This window comes from Herpailurus yagouaroundi, unplaced genomic scaffold (assembly GCF_014898765.1).
Source record: "Herpailurus yagouaroundi ecotype Mexico unplaced genomic scaffold, PumYag 139, whole genome shotgun sequence".
NCBI lineage: Eukaryota > Metazoa > Chordata > Mammalia > Carnivora > Felidae > Herpailurus > Herpailurus yagouaroundi.
The window spans coordinates 46,648,032-46,673,580 of NW_024412394.1; the positions used below are offsets into that span (position 1 = coordinate 46,648,032).

Below are 25,549 nucleotides of genomic sequence, written 5' to 3' on the forward strand. Positions count from 1 at the left end.
AGCCTTTTCTTTTAGTGTAATAGGATTAACAGAAGCTAATCACAGTTCAAGACTATAGTTTACCAACCTGCCTTTCTCTTGTTTAGTGAAATTCCCCTTCACACCATCACTCAGCCCCTGCTGATCCTGAGAGGCACTACAGAAGGCAGGAAGAAAGGAATGCATGCTTGCTTTCTGAATTGAAAAAGGATTTCATTTGTTTTAGAAAAGCCAAGCTACCAAAAATTAAATCAAATCAAATAAAGCCTTCTCAATTCAGCCATAAAGCCACACACTAGAAAGGCAAGTGTGAGGCAGGTATTTTGGGGAACTACATAGTTGTCTACAGAGGTTCCAAAGTCCTTTCAACTTCTATCAGGATGACTATAGATCATATAGTCTGCATAAAACTTGCCATTCCACAGCATTATCAACAATAGCCAAACTATAGAAAGACCCCAAGTGTCTGTTGACTGATGAATGAGAAGATGTAACATATATAATATATATAACTGGATATATATATATATATATATATATATATATATATATAAATAACATATAATGGAATATTACTCAGGCATCAAAAAGAATGAAATCTTGCTATTTGCCTTGACATGGATGGAGCTGGAGTGTATATGCTAAGCAAAATAAGACAGAGAAAGACAAATACCATATTATTTTCACTCATATGTGGAATTTAGGAAACAAAATCATATGAACATATGATAAAAGAAAAAAAAGAGGGAAGCAAACCATAAAAGACTCTTAATAGAAAACAAACTGAGGGTTGATGGAGGGAGGTGGGTGGGGGATGGGCTAGATGGAGGATGAGTATTAAGGAGGATACTCGTTTTGATATGTAAGTGATGAATCACCAAATTCTACTCCTCAAACCAATATTACACTATATGTTAACTAACTAGAATTTAAATTAAAAATTGGAATAAAGAAATGAAATAAAAACATCTTTAAAAAAAAAAAAAAGATTTGCTATTCCATTTTATAACTCCCAATCTCTCCTCTCCCATCTGCCAGGGTTGTAGTTCAAATAATCTGATTTTTTTTTCTCCCAAAATATCAGGGAATCAATGTATATACAGCTTCAAGTTTTCAGAACCACTTAAGTTCCCTCTGGGGAAGTAGTAACCAAAGCCCTCAGTATGCTTCCTTCAGCAGTGCCAGGATTCTATAAAGTCCCTCTCAAGTTAACTCCTCTGGCCTGGCAGCAGGTGAATATCCCTGGAACACTGGGAAGAGCACAGAGACCTTTGCAGCCTGAAATATCAACTCCAACACCTCCTTTTCTCTTTTTCTCCTCTGTTTTCCCCACCTCTCTTCCCCTTTCCACTTTTCCCCACCCCCAATGCTCCCCTACTTCTTCCTCACCCTCCTCTTCCCACCCCTCTCCTTAAAGCACCCTGTGGATGTTGACTGTAATTTTCCCCCTGGGGAAAAAGGAGTAATTCACTTCCAGAGGATTTGCCTGGAGGAGCCACAGACAGGCGAAGTCCAAACCTGTCAGCTACTGTATTCCCTCTCTCCCCAACCCAAGCTGGCCACAGAATAAGGGTATAGGGTCTGCCTTTCCTTGCACCACCTGGACCCTTCTCGCCTGGGCCTCCACCAACAAAGGGCTCAGGAGGTGAGACCCTGGTCCACACCGCCAACCCTGTAGGCCAGGTTTATAGCGTGGACAGCGCTGCCCTCTAGTGTTTGCAACCGGGAGCCCTGAGGGCGCCATCAGCTTCAGAATTTCTCTTTTACAGGCTAAGCAAGATCTGAAGCACCTCAGAGCTCCGACCTCCAAGTTCTCCTCCACCGCCACCGCCCTCATCGCACCCCGGCTCACCTTTTCATCCCACCCACCCCCTTCGCCGTTCAGTGGTGTCCTGCGCGCCTGCAAACCTGCCTGGTGATTTAGTAAACTGCTCCCCGCTCCTGTTCCTGTTCCTGCTCCTGCTCCTCCTCCTCCTCCTCCACCTCCTCCTGCCAGCTCTCGCTCACGCCTCCTCTTCCAGTCGGGGCACCCAGACTTCGCAAAGCGCAGCGCCTGCCGCCTGCAGCGCCACGGGGCAGCCCAGCGCATCGCGCTCCCAGCTCCTTCTGGCTGCAGCCAGGGGGCACGGGCGCTGGCAAAGGACGCTCGAGGGCCCAACGACCCTGGACTCAGCGTGCTCCAGAGCTGGGTGTTGAGAGAAGCTGTGCCTTCATAAAGCTCGGGAGAGAACGGAGCGCGTTTGGTGTGAGACTTGGGGAGCCAGCGGGACGCCCTAGGTCGCCCAGTACGACGCGGCTGCACGCACCGTCCACAAGGTGAGGGGCGCACGCTTCCGGGGACGACCTGGGCCTCCCTGCTCACCCCCTCCCCAGGCCAGGGGCTCAAGCTCTGGTTGAGGGATTTTTGCCCCCTCTGAGGCGCGAAGGCGGCCGGATTGGGACAAGGGAGGGAGACTACAGGGGTCGCGTGGGCACTGTGCCTGCCCCCTGGACCTCTTAGTAAGGAACGCATTTCTAGGTTAGACAATCCCCAAATGTGTGAAGCTGCGTGTCGACATTGTGTATAATTGTGGTTGAAGAATTTTATCCTGCTGCCCTTGCCAAAAGACTTGAGGCGGCTTAAAGATGAAATGAATGTGGGAGGGGTGCTAGGAGGAAAAAACTTGAGTGGAAATCACGCGGAGATGGGTGTGCGGCGAGGACCGCTGGAGGACGAGGTGATTTCAAAGCCAACGCTGATTGAAAAACCTTTGATTGGAAAGGACCGTACCGTTGCTCCAGTCCTCAGAAAATAATGATGTGCTTAGCCTGATAAAGAAAATACCCAGATGGGGAGATGATGGGTTTGACTCATTTTCTTAAATTACAAAATAAACCTTGAAAGTGCAAGTTAAGACGTGAAGTTTAGTCTTTGGCTATTTCCAAACCCAATACTGCAAGGTGAGAGAGACTGGCCTCCTGCGTAATGAAAAGGAAAGGGAATCCAGGCTAAATGGAAGTGATTCCTGCTCCTATCACAGGATGATACATGATTTTGCCTTGTTAATACATATATACTTTTGCTTTTTTGTGCCTTTTTTTTAAACCTGTATCCAGTTTTGTATAGGACCTTGTATTCAACTCCACCCTGCTTGTCCTTGAGTTACAAGGGTGAGGCAGAGGGTGTCAGCATCCCAGGATGATGCTTTCTAACCTTCCTCACTGTCCTTCCCTGCCTCCTGCACCAAATCTGAGTCCAGGAGGGAATAATAGATGGTCAAGTAAGTTGGGGGAGGGGTGTTTTTCCAAAATATGTCAGGGTTCTCCTACCACTCTTCTTTTACCCCAAGCTCCAGCAGTTTATGCTCCTGTTCTGAACTTGACATTACTAATACATTTTCCATGGTTACACATTTGGACATAATGTTCATGACCTTAGACACCCAGGGTGGACTTATGAATCTAGGGCTTCCCTGACTTAACCCTGTTTATGGAGCAGGAAGCAGGGGCCTGGATCTGGCTCTCCATGCAGCTTCTTTCATAGGGAGCATATTTGCAATACTTTCGAAATACAGATTTGAAATACAGAAAGGAAATTATGAGCCAGCCTTTCTGTACTTCTGGTGCACTTGTATTCCTACTGAATTAAATGAGATGACCCTGTCTTCAACAAATAAATGAGTGGAGGCGTTTGAGGCCCATTTAGCAAGTGCAGAAAATATGCCTGCCTGCCTTTCTCCTCCCTTCAGAACTTTAGCCCTTAGACCACAGAACTGTGAAAATGAAGCTAGCCTCCCAAGTGGGACTCAGTTCAATTTCTGTACCATGTTTAAAGCAAAGTGTGTTGCTTATTTCTGAAATTGCACAGCACCTCCACAACTAACTATTTTGCTGCCTTGAAGTGGGAGAAGTACTTCTGCCCAGATATTTCATCACTAGAGATCTATACAGAGAAACTCATTCAAATCCTGACTCATCATTGTTGATAGAACTTAACTATTATGTCATCATCATCTGATATGGGCTTTTGAAACCCAGGGATTTCTACAGATCTCTGTATAAATTGAGACTTGTAATGATAGAAGTGGAAAGGAGCTCAAAAAATAATGTAGCCAAAACTGTGGTTCTCAGAGTCTTGGTAAATGCATGCCTAAATATTCCTTTAGGTGGTAATTCTTCCTCTTATAAAGATTTCCAGGGATGAAGACTTCACAGATTACTTTTATATTAAAAAGTATTCAAATTGACTATTAATATCTACAAGCTGGCAAATTTAAAATTCTACAGGAATCAACATCACAAACAGTAAACTCAAGTTTTCATTTTCTCTTCTCCTGCCCATGGTAACTTGACTTGGGGCATATTCCTAGGCCAGGTGTTCCTGGGTATCTTCCTGGACACACCTTTCCCTTGGGCACATGATGACACATCAACCACAGCGTACCTTGATACTCACTCTGATGTCACCTTTGTTAGCCATTTTGGTATCTATTCAAAACATTTCCTCCCCATTTCTTCTTATTGATGCCTGGCCAGCATTAATTATGTAAACAAACTTCCTTTTCTTTTGAGATAAATAACCAAGTCAGGATTTCTCAGAGATAGTATTTAGGAAGAAACAAAATCTAGGACACACCACAAGCTCAGGTGATGCTGCAATATGTTCCCGTTCCTGTTTGATGAGGTTATTATTGGAGACAAAGTGAGGTTATCACCAACAGCATCTCATCCCCAACTAGCTGAAGCTCCTCTCTATCAACATATTACACCATCACCACCACCAAGATTCCAAGGCTTCAGATTGAAAGCAGATCCCTTTACAGAAAACCTTAGGCCCTGACCTGATGGGTTATCTTCTCATTGCTCAAGCATCTTATTCCCTACACCTCACCTTTATACACATGTCATTTTTTCATGCCTGTGGTCCTTCTTGGAATTTTATTTCTATGCTAGCCTTTAAAAGTAAAAGATCTGAAGCTAATATTTTAATATGGGGAGGCTTTTCCTCCATTTCTGTAGGCTTATTTACATAAGAAAATAAGCTTGAGGCTGCTCAAGAAGTGAGTTTCCACAAAATAGGGATTTATTATTCATACCATATGTTATCAAGGCCATTTCAGGGTAGAGGTGAATCTGGGCATCTCATGCTATATGCTCCTTTCCCCTCCACCTCCCACATTTTTATATGTATGAAATTATATGAACATTAACTTCATGAAAACACTGAATATGCTCTATGGGCAAGGAGGGGGCAGATGGATGGACAAGGAAGGAGAAAAGGGAGAAGAAATGGGTGGACAAGGGAGAGAAAGGGGGCAATGGGGCAGCAACTCTTTAGAGTGGCTGGCTACTCCCTTGTTTCGTCCTCCCTGAGTCGTTTTGTAGAACCAGTATTGTGGCCCCTAAAGCTTAGGGCCCAGGTGAGTGAATTTACCAAAGTCCATCCTCCTGGGAATAAAAGGAATTTCATCAATATTCTATCTACTTTTCATAATTTGGTGTCCCTTTTCAAATTTTTTGGATTAAAAAACTAAGAACCAGAATTTATAAAGATCAATTAATCAATTTGTTGTTCCTAAATCATAACAAATTGGTAAAATCCTTGAGAATTCTATTTCTAATACAGTTTGATTCTAATCTTGTTTTTCATTTTTAGTGTTCTCTCTCTCTTTCTTTTTCTCTTTCTCTTTTTTGTCTTGCCCACTGTGGATTAGCTGATTCACTATGGTCCTTATCCTAATAGATTTCAATGCTTTCATTTCATGATTTTATTCTCCTAAGACATGCCAAATGAAAAATAACATAGCCAGTGGAAAACTTGTAATAGGTTCATTGTTAGCACTCTCTCCTGTTGGTCAGTCCTCAACACATACAGCTGTAGGATTAGGAAGACAAAATCCTTTAGAAAAAGCTGTAAAACCCAATTCTTCTACATCTGGATCATTTAAAACTACAAGTTGTAAGAGGAATGAGCATCTCAAGATTCTAGTTATCGGTACAGACCAGATGGAAAGTCTTTATGAAATGTGGCATGAGAAGGAAAGCATTTTTATAGCAAGAATATAATATTTTGAAAAACAGCAACCAATAGAAGCAGCAGCATGCAATTCTAAAATTCTTAGATCCTTCTAATGACCCCGTCTACCTAAAGCACCCAAATAAAGTAAAACCAGACTCCAGGAAATGTGTTTCCTTAGCTGCAGCTGTTCTTTATCCCTTTATCAGATAATGGGCATGTGGTGATATTTCCAAGAGATTTTGGAGGAATCTGACTTAAACGTTAAAGTATGAGTTTTGTTGGGACAGCTTGCCCAAGGAAGTCACATTTGTGTCAAGATTGGTAATCTTGGGACTTGAAGACAAGCCAGAGTGTCTTTGGGGAGTAAACTTCACCAAATGGATAATGAGAGTTATAGGCAATACCTCTCAAAAAATGACTTCAGCTACAATACCCTAATAATGTTCAGAGATATCATAGGTCCATTCATCTGCACTGGTGGGAGTGGGGAGGAGGAAGGAACCAAGATGATGAACGTCTGCATCTGCTATGCTTCAGGAACTGTACCAAGAACTGCACATACATTCTTTTATTTAATCCTCAGAAAAGCACTGTAGGGTAAGTGTTATCAGCCCCACAATTATCAGCTTCACATTCTTTCATTAAAAACCTGTATTTGCCATCCAACCACCTGACCTGCTGTCCTTTTCAGGGAGCTTCAAAAAATCCAGACAGAGCGAAGTGAACATACACAAGGAGAATACCTAGAGAGAAGGTCTGAGAAGTATGCTGGTAATTGAGGGGATCCTATGAATTTGGACTTTACCCTGTAGGCCTGGGGGAATTATTATAGGATTTTTAAAAGTATTTATTAATAATAATGTTCATACAGAGATGTATACAAATCCTAGTTGTTAAGCTCAGCAACTTTTCTCAAACTGAACATACCCATGTTACTAACCACCACCAAGATAAGAAATGGCACATCACCACACAAATAACCTTCCCAACCCCACCCAGACATCACATCAACCTCCCTAAATGCAACTCCCTGCATTCCAACATCATAGATTATTCTGAGCTTTCTATCTGTGTAAAGTGTAGGGAATGGTATCTTTTATGATTTGGTTCAGTGTTATATTCATGAGATTCATTCATGCGGATGGTTATACTAGTAACTTGTTCACTTGTTGCTGTTGTTATATGCCATTGTGTTGTATGAATGTGCCACGATTTAATTATCCATTCTACCACTGATGGGCGTTTGGGTTGTTTCCAGGTTTTTGCTTTGATAATGCTTCATTATGGTATTTTAAGCTGTTGACCAAAATAATTAGTTTGGTGTTATAGAGAAGCCATTCTCACTGCACTACAGAGTGAAAGAGAATAAGTGTGGAGGAGGCAGTTGCCCTGAGAGCCCAAGCCAAGGTAGTAGCAGTAGACAAGGAGAGAGGGAAACAAGAACACAATTAATTAGGGCTACAGTGGAAGAAGGAAATGATAACGTACAAATAATAAACAGACATAGAGAGTGAAGGAAAGTATGGAATGCAGGACAACTCTCAGCTTCCTAAACTTGATGAATAATGTTTCCTTTCACCAAGACTGAGAACACAGAAGAATGAACAAAAACATATTTGTTGGATCTCAGAAGATTAAAAGAATTGCCCAAGATGACTCCAAATCTGTGCTTCTGCCACAAAGCACTTTGTTTCTCCCCTGGCTCCCACCAAGCCCCTTCCTCCTGCAAAATCACCCCTCACACCCCAAATGGTAATAGTCACCTAAAAAGAAACATGAACTACTTCATGTTTCCTGAACTGTTGACCTATGAATCATTTGCTTTTCCCTTCAATTTTGTCTCAAAAGAGAAGGAGATGATAATGAATCAGCTAAAACTTTGTTTTACTGCAAGATAGAATTCTTCTCAAGAGAGTAGAAATAAATGAAATAGACTGCAGATGGCCTAGTCTTGCTCTGGTTCATTCAGGAGGGCAGATGTAGTTAACAAAATGTGCAGAGAGGCTGATTCCGGCACTTCATGGAGGAGTTGTCCAACACTATCTGACTCACAGTTAAGACTACCTGTGAAGTATGCACTCTGCATCACTGGGAAGTGCAGCATGTTTGGGGACATGTCACAGGTTGGGTTCTCAGTGCTCTAAGAGAAACACAGTCTAAGATGGGTTTTTATTGTGCAGTATGTTGATTAGGGAATGCCCTTGTCTTGAGAGCCACAATGGAGGAAATGAAGGAAACAGGATTGGACTGAGGGAGAAACTGAGCTGCAGAACAACAGCCTCAGCCAACCCTGTGGGGAATCTGAGCTAAAAGTAGTTGGGGCATCATAGTTGCCCCAAACTAGGTGAAAAGGGTCCGGCTTTCCAACCCCTTCCTCCATCAGGCACTGAGTGGGAGCTACCCCGAAAAGAGCACCATTTTGGGAGAGGCAGCTCTCAATGGCCAAGGACATCCCCGAAGGGGCTGATGGCTGAAGGCTGTCCAGACCCAATCTCAGCAGCTAGCTACAAGCTCTTTCTTGAAGGAGGGATCTGGGCAGTATGCCTCTGTGTCCTTCTCAGGATATTTTTTTTATTTGGACTTTGACTACAGAGGATTAAGCTAGATAACCTTGCAGGCCTTCCAGCTCTGACATCTGCATATACTTATTTCATTAGATTTTCCAGGTTCCTGGCAGCATTGGGATTTGCATTTACTTATTTCATATACCCAGGTTTGTAAGCCACTGAAGAGTTTACAAACTTGTAAATATTTTTCCATTTCACCTTTAGTCCCTCCTCCCTCCCATTTCAGCACGTAAATATATCACTTGAATAGCTGAACGTGGATGGAAAGCAAGAATTCCTATAAACATATGTGGTCCCTTGATGCAGAACTTCTCGTGAGAAGGTAGAGAGAGTAAACTGCCAACTGTCTTGGGAAGGAATTTTTAAATCATCGTAAGGGGACTGTGTGTGTGTGTGTGTGTGTGTGTGTGTGTGTGTTTAATGTTTGAACTTGAAATACACTTTGCCATAACTGCTCCTTTTATGATTGGACCTGCATGACAGCTGAAGTATAACAGAAAAACTGCTCATGAAAAACCTCTCCTTGATATCTCTGCCTGTTCAATTAAGTAACGTAGTATCCCACAAAGAGATTTTATGCTGTACACTTTTGACAAGGGCTGACTGAAACTTGGCAGCTTGAAGAACCTCTCAGAACAAATTCTACCAGGGAAACCCCTGCAGTCACATCCGACACAGCAGTTCCTGAGCTGGAGATGCTGCCTCTGACCTCATGCTGCATTCTACCTTTGCCTTCAATTCTGGGGCTGCTGCTCCCAGCTATACCACAACTGTATTTAGCGAACTGCTACCAAGAACCACTCTACACAATTTCTATGGCCCAGAATTACACTCTGTTTTCTACATCCATCCCAGCTCCATTCCTTGGTGCTAGTTTGGTTTTCTTTCAGAAATAATTTTTGTGTCTACAAAAGCATAATCTTTTTAAATTTTTTTAATGTTTATTTATTTTTGACAGAAAGATAGTACATGAGTGGGAGAGGGGCAGAGAGTAAGGGAGACACAGAATCCAAAGCAGGCTCCAGGCTTTGAGCTGTCAACACAGAGCCCAATGCAGGGCTCGAGCTAACAAACAGTGAGATCACAACCTGAACCAAAGTCAGATGCTTAACCGACTGGGCCACCCAGGTGCCCCAAAAGCATAATCTTTTAAGAAAACATCACTAGTTTTTTGGCCTTCATTGTATTGATTTTCCGTAGTGTTATTATTCTGATTCTCCAGTTTGCTTCTGTTGATTGTAATCTGAATTCTCTCCCCTTTGTCCTTATCACCTAAAGTAATTTATTTGATTCCTCTGTGCTTCATTGTCCCATCTCTAAAATGTGAATCACAACTCCTGCCTTATAGACCAATTGTAAGGAGTAAAGAAAACTTAGTACAACTTAGGCCATGAAGAAATGGTATTATTACAATTATTGTCATTATTATTCTTATGGGGGTGTTGTACAAATAATCCTGACCTAAAATGAGGTGAAGAATGTGGTCCTGGCTTTGGAGAAAATAAAGAGAAATGGGTCCAGGCCAAGTTCCACTGCCCTGAACCCTGTTGGCAAGAATTTTTCTCTTTTAATTACCACCATTGCCTCTGATCAGATATATCCTCAAACCCCAGAGAATGCCTTTCCCTGCTACTTTCTCCAACCACTGAATCTCTACACCCTGAATCCACTCACACATCCTTTCTTTATACACACAGGACACGAGACTGAGCCCAGTATGTGACTCTGGAGTTTCATTTGCAATTTCTCTGCACCTGGAAAGTGCACACTCTATAGTGATGCCTCTCAAACCATAGTGTGCAGGAGAAGCACTGGGAAAGCATGTTAAACCTCATGCTCCTGGTCCCCACCTGCAAAGCTACTAATCAGCAGGGGAGGGGGGTGAAGCCAAGGATTTAAATTTCTCGCAAAATCCCAGGTAATGCCGATGCTGCTTACCTGGCAAACCACACTCTGGGTAGCGGAGATCTATGGGAGTCAGCATGACATACAAAACTAAATGTTTTTGTTAAAGCTAAAGAAACAGGAAAATATGTCAGGGAACTTACTCTTAAAGAACTACAGCCCTGATGAGAGATAAGTAATCTTTAAGCAATAAAATGTGTTGCTGTCATGCTGGAAGTATTTTATTACCAGAGAACTCTTTATGGGGAAGGCAAACTGCCTTTAAAAATGAGCAAGAATATCACATCAATGAGACAATGGCCATCTCAAAGGGTACTAAAAATTTACAAAATTCAATATACAGTAAAACCTTGGATTGAGAGTACCTTGTTCTACTAGTATTCCTCAAGACATTTCCTCAACACTAGTGTTCCTCAAACATTTCTAATAAATTTTAACTTGATAAATGAGCGATATCTTGCAACTTGAGTAGTACATGAGTCCAAATGTCACATAATCACAACTGAGCCAATGATTCTTGAAATTTGCTTTGATATATGAGTGCTTTGGATTACAAGCATGTTTCTGGAACTAATTATTCTTGCAAACCAAAGTTTTACTGTATACTTATGATTTTTTAAAAACTGGCAAACTAGCAAACTAGAAATAGAAGAAATAAATTTCTTAGTAAACTGGAAATAAAAAGGAACAGTTTTTCACATTAAGAACATCTTTCTCAGGGTGCCTGGGTGGCACAGTTGGTTAAGCAGCTGACTTTAGCTCAGGTCATGATCTCACGGTTCATAGGTTTGAGCCCCATGTCTGGCTCTGTGCTGACAGCTCAGAGCCTGGAACCCGCTTCAGATTCTGTGTCTCCCTCTCTCTCTGCCCCTCCACCACTAGTGTTCTGTCTCTCTCTGTCTCTCAAAAATGAATAAAAACGTTTAAAAAAAATTTTTTTAAAAGAACATCTTTCTCGGGGCACCTGGGTGGCTCAGTCAGTTAAGCATCCAGCTCAGGTCATGATCTCGCAGTTCCTAGGATCGAGCACCACGTCAGGCTCTGTGCTGGCAGTGTGGAGCCTGCTTAGAATTCTCTGTTTCTCCCTCTCTCTGCCCCTCCCTCACCCACACTCTCTCTCTAAATAAATTAATTAATTTAAAAAAAAAAAGAATATCTTTCTCAAACAATAGACAACATCATGCTTATTGGTAAAACCCTATAAAGACAAGGATGCCTAACAGCAGCAGTATTTAACAGTCATCTGAATGTTCTAATCAATGTGATAGAAAGAAGGAAAAGAAAAAAATAGAGAAAGTGATATAAATTTGTAAGTACTGGTCATGCAGTAACTATATTATTACTTACAGATGATGTGATTATCTACTAGGAAAACACAAGTGAATAAATTAAAATGCCATTAAAAAGTATGCAGACAATAAGATGTCTAGCTACAAACTATACAAAAGCCAATAGTTTGCCTGATTAGCAACAATATAATTGTAGACATTTCTACTAAGCTTGCAAATCACTGGGGAGAAAACAGGCCTGAGAAGTGTTAAAAGATTCTGTCAGAGTCCAGGAAGAATGAGAATTAAACGCTCACCTCATCTGAGGAAGATGGAGGACGAGGACCCTGGAGAAAAAGACTCCACATTCCAAAACCAATCCCTATGAACTCTGTAATATTTATCCCTCCACAATTTCTGGCAACACAATGTGGCATTGTAATTAACTCTCTCCTGTATTACTGTAAATGTACAAGAATAGTATACTTACTTAAGTAGCTTACACCTTAAAACTTTATTACATAGTACAAATTTTAATTTGAACTCTGTCCTACTCAAGGAAATTTTTGTCACCTGCATGAGAATTTGGCATTTAGTAATCCATAAATCTCTCCTGCCATTATTGTCCAGCATAATTTAAGTAAACATTCAGGGAAGGAGAACGGTTTCCTTTTTCATTACATTTTCATTTGATCATTCTGTCCCTCTGAACCTAATTAAATTCCTTACACAGATGTTTTTAAAAAATCAAGTATTAAATATGACATTTAATTAGTAATTAGCAATTTTGCAAATTACTAAGATGCACTCATATTGGCTAGCATATTTTATTTCAAAGATTCTAAAATGGCAAAGCAATGTCATCTCCTGACCCTTTCTGTGACATGATAAAGCCTGGTTCTGTGGGCAGCTGTGGCCTTAATTTATGCCCAAGGCATTGGAGGACTAAAACGTACTCACCCTAGGTTTTGGTCACTTACACATAAATGTAGCACCTTACAAAAAGGGATGAAAAATGACTTTAGAGGAAACAAAAGTCTCAAAGCTCAGAATATTTGATTCGTTTTTCAGCCTGGTAGAGCGACAATGGCCCTGTGATTCAGATGGAGCAATTTTCTCCAGCACATCCATGGCAATTTATGCCTTCGTACCAAAAAGGTGGCCAACTGGGTCCCATTGACTTTTGCAGAATCTCTCACTTTGCCTTGAGTGTACTAAGTGCCTCTTTCGCAGGCATATATAATATTGGTATGCATTTAATTAATAACTGATGATTCTATAATGTTGTTATTATGATTGTTATGCATTACTATTATATTAAAATATATAGTATTTATAGCATATGGTTTGTCTGTTTAAATAAAAGATGAGTATGAATGTAGGGGTAAGAAGGGATGGAGTAGAGATTTAGGGTCAGAAGGCCTAAGTGAATGTCCCAGCTTCCTGGCTGTGTGAGCTATAGGGTCTGTCATCACTATAATAGGACAATAATACCTGCCCTGCCTCCCTAGCCTCCTTTTAGGGAAGTGACTCAAATCAAAGTGTGGTGTTGGAATTCATCCTTTACATCATCATTGTGTTAAGTCAACTGCATCTTGTCTCACTCCTAGGGAGCAAATCAGCACAGGGCTCAAGCTCTGGTGTCCAATGAGCCAGGTTCAAATACTACCTCTGCCACTTGGTGACCACTTGCTTTGGGGAAAATTACCTCTCTAAACCTTAATTTCCTCCTTTGTCAGGCTGTGGGAATTTAAGATATGTATTAATCATCTGTTGCTGCATAACAAATTACCCCCAAATCTAATGGCTTAAGACAACAGACTAATTTTCTCACAGTTTATGTGGGTTGGGAATCTGGGCATGGCTTAGCTGGGTCCAGTGGCTCAGGTTTCTCTCAAAGCTGCAATCAAAGTGTCAAATAGGACTGCAAACCTCTCAAGACTCAACTGGGGGAGGATATGCTTCCAAACTCACTAATGTAGCTGTTGACAAGCCCAGATCCTGGCTGGCTGTGACCCATTGTCAGGTGTACCTCTATACAGGGCTATTATTAACAGAGCTTGCTTCTCCCAGATGTTGCAGCTTGCTTGCCCCAGAGCAAGGGCTGAGAGCAAGAGATTCCAAAACAGAAGGCACAGCCTCTTTGTCACTTTGTCAGAAGTGACATCCCATCACTTTTTCTGTATTCCATTCATTAGAGACAAGTCTCTAGTGCCAACATGTACTCAAGGGGGGAGCAGGGGAGTGGCAGAAATACCAGGAGGAACAGATCATCGAGGGCCACCTTAAAGCTGCCTACCACAATATAATATACTGAAAGCCGTTTGATTAGGACTCAATTCAGTATCAACTGCCACAACTACCTCAGTACTGTTCTTAGACTGAAATTAGATAATCTATGTAAAAGAAATTTGTAAAATGTAATGAGCAATGCAAAATCAAGATTTTATTAGTTTTGTTTTTGTTTTTGTTTAAATTCCAGTTAATTAAGACACAGTGTAATAATAGTTTCAGGTGTACAATATGGTGATTTGACACTTCCATACATCACCTGTGCTCATCACAACATGTGCCCTCCTTAATCCCCATCACCTACTTAACCCATCTCCTTTCCCTCCTCCCATCTCGTAACCATCAGTTTGTTCTCTATAGATAAGAGTCTGTTTCTTGGTTTGCCTCTCTCTTTCTTTTTTGTTCCTTTGCTCACTTGCTTTGTTTCTTAAATTCCATATGAGTGAAATCATACGGTATTTTTCTCTGACTTATTTAGCTTAGCATAATACACTCTAGCTCTATCCATGTCATTGCAAATGGTAAGATTTCAGTCTTTTTGATAGCTGAGTAATATTCCTGTGTGTGTGTGTGTGTGTGTGTGTGTGTGTGTGTACCACCACACCTTCTTTACCCATTCATTAGTTGATGGACATTTGGGCTTTTTCCATAATTTGGCTATTGTTGATAATGTGCCTATAAACACCAGGATGAATGTGCCTGTTTGAATCTGTATTTTTGTATGCTTTGGGCGAATACCTCCTAGTACAATTTCTGGATCGTAAGATAGTTCTATTTTTAACTTTTTGAGAAACCTCCATACTGTTTTCCACAGTGGCTGTACCAGTTTGCATTTCCACCAACAGTGAAAGAGGGTCCTTTTTCTCCACATCTTCACTAATACCTGTTGTTTCTTGTGTTTTTGGTTTTAGCCATTCTGACAGATGTGAGGTGATATCTCACTGTAGTTTTGATTTGTATTTCCCTGATGATCAGGATTGTGGGCATCTTCTCATGTGTCTCTTGGTCATCTCTGAAAAAATGTCTCCTCTGAAAAATATCTATTCTTGTCTGTCCATTTTTTAACTGGATTATCCATTTTAGAGGTGTTGTGTTTTGTAAGTTTTTTTTACCTATTTTGGATACTGTTTATTAGATAGGTTATTTGCAAATATCTTCTCTCATTCCATAGGTTGCCTTTTAGTTTTGTTGATTGTCTTCTTTGCAGTGCAAAAACTTTTATTTTGATGTAGCAGAAAGAGAAATTAAGGAATCAGTCCCATTTACAACTGCACAAAAAACAATAATGTTCCTAGGAATAAACCTAACTGAAGTAGTGACAAACCTGTACTTTAAAAACTCTAAAACACTTATGAAAGAAATTGAAGATGACACAAATAACTGGAAAGATATTCCATGCTAATTGGTTGGAAGAACAAATATTGTTAAAATGCCTATATTACCCAAAGCAATCTACACATTTGATGCAGTCCCTATCAAAATACCAGCAGCACTTTTCACAGAGCTAGAACAAACAATGCTAAAATTTGTATAGACCCACAAAAGACCCCAAATAGCTAAAGCAACCTTGAAAAAGCAAAGCAAAGCTGGAGACATCAAAATTCCAGACTTAAAGCTATATTACAAAGCTATAGTCACCAAAACGGTATGGTACTAGCACTAAAATAGACACATAGATCAATGGAACAGGATATAAAACTGAGAAATGAACCCAGAACTATATGGTCAATTAATCTTCAACAAAGGAGACAAGAATATACAATGGGAGAAAGACAGTATCTTCAACAAATGGTATTAGGAAAACTGGACAGGGGCACCTGGGTGGCTCAGTCAGTTGAGTGTCCAACTTTGGCTCAGGTCATGATTTCACAGTTCATGAGTTCAAGCCCCACACTGGACTTGCTGCTGTTAGCACAAAGCCTGCTTCGAATCCTCTGTCCCTCTCCCTCTCTGCCCCTCCCCTGCTTGCACTCTCTCAAAAATAAATAAAAACATTTTTTTAAAAAAGGAAAACTGGACAGCTACATGCAAAAGAATGAAACTGAAAAAAAAAAAAGAAATCAAAAAAATAATAAAAAATAAAAAAAAAATAAATGAAACTGGACAACTTTCTTATACCATACACAAAAATAAAGTCAAAATAGATTAAAGACATAAATGTGAGACCTGAAGCCATTAAAATCCTAGAAGACAGCACAGGCAGTAAGTTCTTTGACATCAACCTTAGCAATATCTTTCTAGATATGTCCCCTGAGGCAAGGGAAACAACAGCAAAAAATAAACTATTGGAATTTTATTAATTTTATTAACAGTGAGAATCTAGCTCCAAATTACAGGTGGTGATAAAAGAATAGCAAATCAAGGATTAAGATACCTGAATTCTACACCTTACTCTCTGAATGACCTTGGCAAAACCATCTATTTGTTTTATGACTTAGTTATCCTATAAGAACAATGATCATAACAGCTTTACCAGGACAAAATGAGATAATATATATAAAGTTATGCTTAAACCTAAAGAAATGAGGTGATGATGATGATGGTGATGATGATGACGATGATGACAGCAATGATAAAGACAATTACATATTTCAGCTACTGCTTCTTGGTCCTCTGTTGACAACTGAACTAAGCAGATGTGATTTTTATCAGTTTTGTTTCAAATGTATGTATCAAATCCAGCTTCTTCCAATGTTTACAATACTTTTATATGGCTTAATCTTATCTTGCTTTCCACACTAGATATGCTACCCTGAAAAGAGGATGCAAATACAATTTTGGGAAACTGACCCATAATTCAAACGCACAGAGGTTTCCATGTATCTAGTGGAATTGTAAAATGTACATGTGATATTGTGATATAATTAATATTTTTGTAATAGAAATCATCTTTAATAAGCTTGAATTTTCTGACATTATATCACATTCTGTAGAATTGGGCACACCAGTTTACACCAATATGTAAATATTCTTCTAGTGTATAAGTAATCAAGCTTTATAGTGATTGAAGAAAGAACTCACAAAACGGCCTTCTGAAGTAGGCAAATATAACCAACTCTTGATTATCTAAAACAGTGTTTTATGTTTGATTCTTGTGTTATCTACATTTCTTTTCTCACTGTACAGTGACATAAATTTAGCAGATACAAAACAAGTTCAAACTCCTTCATTCAAGTCACCTTAAGGGTGACTTTTTTTTTTCCTCTGCTTAAAATGTTATACATATTTATTGTAGAAAATATGGAGATACAGAAAAGTATATGGAAGAGAATTTAAATTACTCATATTCCCACCACCCTCTGTTTAAAAATGTTATACGTATTTATTGTAGAAAATATGGAGATACAGAAAAGTATACGGAAGAGAATTTAAATTACTCATATTCCCACCACCAAGAGATTGCCACTGTTAACTTCTGCCTCTGGGGCTTTCCTCTATATGGATGGAATTTTTTTTATATAATTAGAAACATACTATGTATTTTTTTATTTCTACATTTTCCAATTAACATTATATCTTTAGTACTTTCACATATAATTAAATATTCTTTTAAAACATCACTTCTAGTAAATATGTAACATTCTACTGTATGGATATACCAGAAGTTTAACCAATCATTATTATTATACTTTCAGGTTGTGACCAAGGTTTTTTTTCAAACACTATAAATCATAGTGTAAAAAGAAATTTTTTATATATATCTTTGTCCTTTATCATTCTGGTTATTTTAGTAAAAATCCTATAGTAAAGGAGTCCTTGAAGTCATTGGGAGGAAATAAGGTTTGGTAATTTAAGTGTGGTAAGGATTTATACACACTCGATGGCCTTCTTTTACCCCTCCCTGCCCATTCCCCTTTGGTAACAATGTGTAGGCTTTATTGCTGGAAATTGCCAAAGCAACAATCTAATTGGGGTAGCCATCTGTCATATTTTTGCCCACCCAGCATCCATGCCCCTCTTCTGGTAATAGTATCCTGGTTTTCCTTGAGAAACCTCACCTCTTCATTCTCAATTCGTATGGCTAAGGTCAAATTCAATGCACCCTTTGCTCCAAAAGTTATGTGTGACCTAGACTAATCACAATATCTTGTTCTCCTGGCCACTGTGATTGGTTCAAAGATGGCCCATAATCCAGAATAGGCCAATCAGATTCAGTGCAACACAGTTGAGAGATTTACAAATACCATGAAGGCATTCTGTCTACACTTGCTTCAGAAATTTGAGGATCAGTGCCTGGAACTCCTGGGACCAGATTTAATGAGACAACTTCCTAAGGATAAACCTCCTTACATGGAGGAAAGAAGAAATGGATCAAGATTCTTGATTTTTACTGTTTGGGTTTGGGTTTTTGGATCCACCTGTGCTTGATCTCCTGTGGACACTGAAGTCTCATGAGCAAATACATTCCTGTTTTTGCATAAACCAATTTAAGAGGATTTCTGTTATATGCCTTTGAAAGGATCTTCAATAATCCAGAGATCTTATACCCTCAATTGATGAAGATGAGTTTTGGCTAAGATAGTGTAAGTACATACTTGATGAGTTGTTGGTTAAGGCAGATCCTGGAGCTGAACCCTAGTTCCACTGCTTACTATGTAATGGAGGGAAAGTTACAAGACCTTTCCCCACCTCAGTTTCCCTATCTCATTCCCTAATGAGGAGAATGTTAATACTTAATCCGTAGGGTTTTTGTAAGGGTTAAATAAGTTGATATGTAAAAAGTGCTTTGAACAGTGCCTGGCACCTCATAAGTGCTGTGTGTGTCCCTGCTGTTGATTTTTTTAAGGTGGAAAGCGAAACACAGGAGAGTAAATTTCACTCATGCAGAGATTGATTGGCTAAGCGAAAATTCAAACTTAGGTCTTCTCTATTCTCTGCTTGGTGTGCCTTCTCAAAAGTTAACCTTATCATCATCTTTATGACAGAGATTTAAGCATTAGCTTTGAGAGGGTTTCTGTCCACATATTTAAATATTTCTATGAAAAGCATTTGAGGGAAGTCTGAAGCCCATAAAATAGGTATATGTTACAGCAGTGACCAGACCCTATCGTTAGGATTGTAGGTTATTATAACCTGTAACTGAATAGCTTTTATTATAATAAATTTAATTAAATTTATTGTTAAATTTATTGATCAAATTTGTGTTAAAGTTAAAATACATTTTATTGTAATTTCCACTACAACAAGTGACTGAAAAAGAAATACTTGGTAACTTCTGCAGCTTTTTTATTTTTTAAATAAAATATACCTTCCCACTAAACCAGTTGCTCTTGCAGAATGCTTGAATCATTTGGCTCTCAGCTGGAAGGTTCCCATTACCTTCTGAGCGCTGGGTGAATGTGTGCTGCGTGAGGCAGCTGGTCTCTCCTAAATGTAAATCAGATTCATCATGTCTGGCTTGGAGAGAATGTGGCATATGGCAAATGAATACAGCTGCTGGTTAATTTTTCCACCAAGAATTGGTCTAATACTTAAATTCAGAGTGAATAAAACATTTTCTAAATAAGGATATTATGTTCAAATTCCTTATCACTGTTAAGTATTAAATCAGGCCATTCCCCTGAATTAAAACAAAATCCTACTATCCTATTCGAAAAAGTACATGGTATCTAGTATCCAATGTCATACTATTCAAGTCCAACAAGTACCCTCCTTAATGCCCATCACCCATCTAGTCCATCCCCCGCCACCTCCCTCCAGCAACTCTAGGCTGCCTTTTTATTTCTATTATTAAAAAACATTTCTGGGGTACCTGGGTGGCTCAGTCAGTTAAGCAGCTGACTTCAGCTCAGGTCATGATCTCATGGTTTGTGAGTTCGATCCCCACGTCAGGCTCTCTGCTAACAGCTTAGAGCCTGTAGCCTGCTTAGGATTCTGCGGCTCCCTCTCTCTCTGCCACTCCCCTGCTTGTGTTCTCTCTCTCTCAAAAATAAATAAACATTTTAAAAAAATATTTCCAAGCAGCTACATTGCCTATTATTAAAACACAGACTATTCTTTGGGTGGAGAGCTTTTCCGTAAGGCTTTTATAAAGTACTGCTGAAGGAGATGGAGAATATGGACGAATGGTAGAGTTGGGGGAAGATCCATGGCCTGGGGTTTTGGAGCAGTCAGACCAGAGTTCACAGGCCTGCCACTTCTTGGCTACCTGGCACCAAGCAAGCTACGAAACTACCCTCTGCCTTAGTTTCCTCATATATAAAATGATAGTAATATCATGCAATGATGATAATACAAACCTCATAAAAATTGTCAAAATCAAAATGAGGAAATGCATATAATGCTCTCAGCATAGCTCCTGTTGGATAATAAACATTAGGAATAATGTGAGCTGCTTTATTGTTGGTCGTAAAGTTTTGCTGAGTTGTCTTTATAACCATGGGATAATTATCAAACCTTTCTGGGCCTCAGTTTTGTCATCTTTCTGAGTAAACTGGGTCAGTCCATATAAAATGCCTTTCAGGTTTAAAATACTATGACAATGCCTGCAGGTATTGAGGTAAAACAAAAATCTCTAACAGTGTCAAAGTGGGGAGAATTTTTTCAAACCTATTCATGCAGAGTGAAGTTGAGCCTCATCCCTTCTCCAAGGGTGACCATCCCCTCAAAGAATTCGGCAAGGACCATCTATTCATGACTTTCATCCATCTGGCACTCAGACTTTTCAGCACTTGTGTGGGGAAGAGAGTTCAACAGCTCATTGTGGAATTTTCCTCATTTGTGACAAATTTTTATATGTTTTTTTACATTTATTTATTTTTGAGAGACAGACTGAGACAGAGCACAAGTGGGGGGCAGGGGGACAGAGAAAAAAGGAGACATAGAATCCAAAGCAGGCTCCAGGCTCTGAGCAAGCATTCAGCACAGAGCCCGACATGGGACTAGAACCCACAAACCATGAGATCATGACCTGAGCCGAGGTCAGTCACTTAACCAACCAAGCTACCCAGGCACAGTTGTCATTTATGACAATTTAAAAAGTACTACAGCCACTCTTTCAGATTCCATAAATGAATTCTTATCATAATCAAAGGGCATCATGAGGTTGATAACACAGACAAATCCAATTCAAGGATTAATTTCATTAGTGAGGATCACTAATATAGCTTATTCCCTCCCAATTGTTTTGGTGGGGTGGGTGTTGGGTGTCCTATTTAGTTGTCCATATTGATCAAGCTAACCTGAAAATCTCCTTCTCAGACCTTAACTTCGTACTTCACCAACAGAACTTTTGAAGTATCTGTGTTTTACTTTTCATGAGGGGCTCTTAAAGTTTTTTTGCTTAGACTCCAAAGTCAAAAATTAATTTAAATAGCATTACTTTCACACTAGACTTCTGAAAGCCTCCACATATCATCATTAAATCTAAATTGGTATTTTTTTCCTTAAAATATGTAACTTTTAAAACAAATGCCATTCTCTATGTGAATAGAGCTATATTGATTTATGAACTCCAGGAAGAATTACCACTAGGGAAAAAGACAGACTAGAGGAGTATTAGTTGTTAGGCAGATAAAATATTTTAAACTGGTGGTAATACTCCTCTTACAACATGTATTTGTGTTCATTGATATTTATACTCATTTTCCAATAGTGAATTGTAGATTGATGCAAATATATTCAAAACTAAATTTGCTAAAAGGAAAAACAGTAGACATATCTATTTAAAAATTTTTAATGTATTATTTATTTTTGAGACAGAGAGAGACAGAGCATGAGCAGGGGAGGGGCAGAGAGAAAGGGAGACACAGAATCTGAAGCAGGCTCTGAGCTGTCAGCACAGAGGCTGAGGCGGGGCTCGAACTCACGAACCACAAGATCATGACCTGAGCCGAAGTCGGACGCCCAACCAAGTGAGCCACCCAGGTGCCTCAGACATATCTACTTAAACATACACTGCAGGGCCACCTGGGTGGCTCAACTGGTTAAGTGTGCAACTTCAGCTCAGGTCATGATCTCATAGTTCATGGGTCACAGCCCCACATCGGATACGGGCTCTGTGCTGACAGCTCAGAGCCTGGATCCTGCTTCGGATTCTGTGTCTCCTCTCTCTCTGCCCCTCCCCTGCTTATGTTTTCTCTCCTCTCTCTCTCTCTCTCTCTCTCTCTCTCTCTCTCTCTCTATTTCTCTCTCTCAAAAGTAAAGAATAAACATTAAAAAATTTTTTTTAAAGAATCAAATATATCCCCCAAAACTGAAGAATGCCTTCCTAATAATATAAATGGAATAATGCAAATAATGTCACTTGAGTTTAAGTGGCACGCAATATTTTTAGCCCCCAGATTGACTACTGGCATAAGTACCAGAAAATAAAATAGAAACTAGGTACAGCCAGGCATGGGCAAATATCCTTTCATACATTTGTTAAGAAACTCAGAATAACTGCCCCTTCTTTGGTGTGACTTTTCCTTAGTTGAGGCTCTCCTGATTACAAGTAACAGATTCCCACTTCAAATTAGCTTAACTAGCAATCCCTATCAAAATAACACCAGCATTCTTCACAGAACTAGAACAAATAATCCTAAAATGTGTATGGAACCAGAAAAGACCCGAAATAGCCAAAGCAATCCTGAAAAAGAAAACCAAAGCTAGAGGCATCATAATTCCAGATTTCAAGTTGTATTACAAAGCTGTACTCATCACGACAGTTTGGTACCAGCACAAAAACAGACACTCAGATCAATGGAACAGAATAGAGAACCCAGAAATGGACCCACAAACATATGGCCAACTAATCTTTGACAAAGCAGAAAAGAATATCTAATGGAATAAAGACAGTCTCTTCAGCAAATGGTGCTGGGAAAACTGGACAGCAACATGTAGAAAAATGAATCTGGAAAACTTTCTTACACCATACACAAAAATAAACTCAAAATGGATGAAAGACCTAAACATAAGACAGGAAACTATCAAAACCCTAGGGGAGGAAACAGGCAAAAACCTCTTTGACCTCAGCCACAGCAACTTCTTACTCAACACATCTCTGGAGGCAAGGGAAACCAAAGCAAAAATGAACTAGTGGGACCTCATCAAAAAGGTTTCTGCACAGCGAAGGAAACAATCAGCAAAACTAAAAGGCAACCAACAGAATGGGAGAAGATATCTGCAAATGACATATCAGATAAAGGATTAGTATCCAAAATCTATAAAGAACTTATCAAACTCAACACCCAAAAAACAAATAATCTAGTAAAGAAATGGACAAAAGACATGAATAGACACTTCCAAAGAAGACATCCAGATGGCCAACCGACACATGAAAAAATGCTCAACATCACTCATCATCAGGGAAATACAAATCAAAACCACAATGAGATACCACCTCACACCTGTCAGAGTGGCTAACATTAATGACTCAGGCAACAACAGATGTTGGTGAGGATGAGGAGAGAGAGGATCTCTTTTGCACTGCTGGTGGGAATGCAAACTGGTGCAGCCACTCTGGGAAACAGTATGGAGGTTGCTCAAAAAATTAAAAATAGAACAACCCTACGACCCAGCAATTGCACTACTAGGTATTTATCCAAGGGACACAGGTGTGCTGTTTCAAAGGGGCACATGCACCCCAATGTTTATAGCAGTGCTATTAACAATAGCCAAAGTATGGAAAGAGCCCAAATGTCTATGGACAGATGAATGGATAAAGAAGATGTGGTATATATATATATATATATATATATATATATATATATATATACACACACACACACACACACACACACACACACACACACACACACACACAAAATGGAGTATTACTCGGCAATCAAAAAGAATGAAACCTTGCCACTTTGTAACTATGTGGATGGAACTGGAGGGTATTATGCTAAGCGAAATTAGAGAAAGACAAATACATGACTTCACTCATATGAGGACTTTAAGATACAAAACAGATGAACATAAGGGAAGGGAAGCAAAAATAATATAAAAACAAGGATGGGGACAAAACATAAGAGACTCTTAAATATCGAGAACAAACAGAGGGTTGCTGGAGGGGTTGTGGGAGAGCGGATGGGCTAAATGGATAAGGGGCATTAAGGAATCTACTCCTGAAATCACGGTTGCACTATATGCTAACTTGGATGTAATTTTTTTTAATTAATTAAAAGAAAACAAATTAGCTTAATCATGACAGGAATTATTAAAAGGTGCTAGGATATTTGGTGGAACCCAAGAGCCAGAACTAGCTGCTAGGAAGTTATCAGGATCCTGGGACCTAGTATGTATCTGTCTCTCTTCTCCTCCCTCCCCTTTTCCCTCCCCCAAGCTGGATTTGTCTTTCAGTGCATCTGTATGCATGTAGTCAAATGCTGTTGTCTACAGCTCCTTAGTTTAGATGTCCAGGTTGAAGTAATGCAAAGAAAAAAACAGTGTTTCTCACTTGAAGGTCCAAATGTTTAGAAAAGAGACTGATTGACCCAGACATAATTAGGTGTCTATCCCTGGACCCAATAAACAATAGCCAAGCAGTGAGTTTACCGAATGTCAACATGGTGCTGTGAATCTAGTCCTAGCAGGATGAGAACACTATGCAGAAAAAAATGAGGATATAGGTTGTAGATACACTCCCCCAAAAGTTGTCTATTCTTTCTTTGGCTGGCACGTGTGCGCACGCGTGCGCACACACACACACACACACACACAACCTACTTTTATACATTTTTATTAAGAGTACTCCTGCCATATATGATTTAAGAATCTCTCATAAGGACAGTTAAGCATCTGACTTTGGCTCAGGTCATGATCTCACAGTTTGTGAGTTCAAGCCTGGCATCAGGCTCTGTGCTGACAGCTCAGAACCTAAAGCCTGCTTTGGATACTGTGTTTCCCTCTCTCTGCCCCTCCCCTGCTCGTGCTATCTCTCTCTCTCTCTCTCTCTCTCTCTCTCTCTCTCTCTCTCTCTCTCAAAAATAAACATTAAACAAATTTTTTTAAAGAATCTTACATTGAACTATGCTCTTATCCACCTTCTTCCTATAGGGAGATAATCCAATCAGTCATCTAGTAACTGAAACCAACATTTCATCAGTTGGCCCCTCACCTCATAGTGAATGATTTCCAGATTCATCCATTTTCCTTCTAAGTCATATTCCATTTTGTTCGGACAATGCTCTTTTCCATTCTGCAACTCAATGCTTAAGTGGCAAAATTAGAAAGCTATCCAAAACACAAACACTCCCACATAGAAAAAGACACAAGAAGCAAAAATGTTCACTGGAACACCACATTATTGGTTACCAGACCACAGAATATATTTCATTCCACAGTACAAGAATTATAAGGTAAAGGGTAGAATAAACATATTTTATGGCATCCACTGGTGCTGGGTGGGGTTCTTTCCATAATCAACTGTGTCACCACCTTATAATGCAAATGAAGGAATTCTTTGTGCATGCCACCCTGAGTGACTTAGGCAATCAGTTCCACATTCCTTCTATAACTCTATTAATTGTAGCCTTCTCTATTGATATAATGTCTCCTTTAGTGAACATTCTTTCAGTTGCAAGTAAAAACATACACAGATACAAAACTACACACTT

General features: G+C 39.6%; 1 protein-coding gene across 2 annotated transcripts in view; it reads left to right on the top strand.

The window, feature by feature from the left end:
• Positions 1 to 1,757: 1,757 nt before the first annotated feature.
• HTR1E (5-hydroxytryptamine receptor 1E) overlaps positions 1,758 to 25,549 on the top strand; it is an 89,668-nt gene continuing 65,876 nt past the window's right edge. The window contains exon 1 of one of the 2 annotated variants that reach the window (XM_040474103.1): positions 1,758 to 2,295. The gene's annotated coding sequence lies outside the window, so the exon portion shown is untranslated. The remainder of the gene's footprint in view (positions 2,296 to 25,549) is intronic. The other variant, XR_005789876.1, reaches the window with a different exon arrangement.